Genomic DNA, 2,161 nt, shown 5'->3' on the forward strand with positions numbered 1-2,161 from the left:
AGTTATTATTTTTTTCAAATGAATCTCAAAACAATAATGAATGGCAAAGACAGAGAACCAACTTGCCGAATGAAAAGTAGATTAATTTAGATGAGAAAACGTTTTTAAATATAAATTATTCCTGGTAGAACAAGTCTTTATTCTTTATTTACAAGTAGATAACTACACATGTAATAAATTTTAAACTTACTTTTATTTAAATAAATATAGAAAAAATAAAATGGGCATAAAATAATGAAATATATTTACTGCTAATTAAACATCAAATTATTTTATACACTGCAATGAGTACTTTATGAAAATTATGTATGANTAACATCATAACTTTTTCCTATAAGAAAAAATAGTTGCTTTAGTAAAACCGTAGTTCAAAAAATATTCAAACAAGAAATAACAGTATACATGTTTTAAGAGCTCAAAAACAAGCACCCATTTTCGAGACTTTCCAGACGGGTATCAGAAGAAACAAAAGTGATTTGAATTATAAAACGAAGAGCTGCTATTGAAAAATGGAATAAATAACGGCAAGATACAAAACTAGAAAAAAACACGGACGAGAGAGAGAGAAAGAAAAAAGGATATCTTGATCATTTTCCCACCTCTGTTTATCATAAGCGTTTTGATGTTTATTTAAACCACGGGGTATGTTACAACCTCCTCCGGAGTTGGGAAAAATTCGGCTCCATCTCCAGACGTATTATTACACACATTCATTGAATTTAATTTATCACTTTACACGCTCAATGAGTGACAATTTAATCGAAAAACCACAACGTTTTTCTTTTGCTTTTATAACCTTTTTATTGACAATTTTATTTCATTCTGTTTTTCATACTCAAATCATTACATTTAAGTAATTATTTTTTTTATCAGTTAACCAATTTAATTGTAAAATCCATTACAATTTCTAATTTATTTTGGCAACTAATTTTTTTTTCCAGAAAGTGTTGCGTTTTAATTCCGACTTTTTGATGTGGTGTTATAACGAGTCTCCGGCTTCGAAATTGAGTGCGGATCACATTTAGACATGCTCAAATCAAGCTACGTAAATCCATATCGCTTAAATAATAGTCCGATTTCACATGGTATTTAAAATTCTTCAACATATTACGACGCTTAGGGACTTATGGACTTAGCTGCCCCAGTCGAAACGATGAGGAATTTTATCATGGTTAATTCATGGTTAATCAAGTTTTGTTTAGCAAAGTGTAAATTAAATATTGGACTTTTTTTATTTTAATAATTATTTTTATTTTTTAAATTTTTTTCTCATTTTACGATCAAAACTCCGACTAAATATTTTTAATATTATTTAACATTTTTAAGGTGTTATTTATAATTTTTAATATTACTTAACAATAGTACTGCAACTAAAATTCTTATTAGTCTAATAATAAAAAAATTTATTTATTCATTGCAAGCTAATTACTGAATAAATAAGTTTATTCAGTTATTATTCTTTTCAAATGAATCTCAAAACAATAATGAATGGCAAAGACAGAGAACCAACTTGCCGAATGAAAAGTAGATTAATTTAGATGAGAAAACGTTTTTAAATATAAATTATTCCTGGTAGAACAAGTCTTTATTCTTTATTTACAAGTAGATAACTACACATGTAATAAATTTTAAACTTACTTTTATTTAAATAAATATAGAAAAAATAAAATGGGCATAAAATAATGAAATTTATTTACTGCTAATTAAACATCAAATTATTTTATACACTGCAATGAGTACTTTATGAAAATTATGTATGATATGAATAATGAAAATTAGTAATTTAAAAGTTACATTTGTACATTAAAAGTTACATCTACTTTTAAGCACTTAATCAAAAAAATATTTCGTTACTTAATTTATTTACTTATTCCTTTGATGTGCTCGCCAATCACCAGTTTTAACCAGTTTCTCACCAACATTTTTAATCCCACAAGCTTGACAAGAAAAAAGTTTTATTTTATTTCATAACCGTCGTTGAACAGCCGTCCCAATTTTAAGTTTACGACTACTAATGTTAAATTCCGTAGCCAAGTAATTTTGATTCTAATCCAGAAGATTTAAAGAACGCTCCTAGAAATTTGCCTTCGTGGAGGACTTTTTGATGGAACTAACCAGCATTTGAGTTTCACGGAGAACACTGCTAAAAATGGCGTCTGAT

At 27.1% G+C, this 2,161-nt stretch overlaps 1 long non-coding RNA gene across 1 annotated transcript in view; it reads right to left on the bottom strand.

Annotated features, from left to right (window-relative positions):
• Positions 1-313: 313 nt before the first annotated feature.
• LOC122272393 (uncharacterized) overlaps positions 314-2,161 on the bottom strand; it is a 36,037-nt gene continuing 34,189 nt past the window's right edge. The window contains exon 3 of the long non-coding RNA XR_011636809.1: positions 314-331. This is a non-coding gene — a long non-coding RNA (uncharacterized lncRNA). The remainder of the gene's footprint in view (positions 332-2,161) is intronic.

Source organism: Parasteatoda tepidariorum, chromosome 5, assembly GCF_043381705.1.
Source record: "Parasteatoda tepidariorum isolate YZ-2023 chromosome 5, CAS_Ptep_4.0, whole genome shotgun sequence".
In the NCBI taxonomy this organism is placed as follows: Eukaryota; Metazoa; Arthropoda; class Arachnida; order Araneae; family Theridiidae; genus Parasteatoda; species Parasteatoda tepidariorum.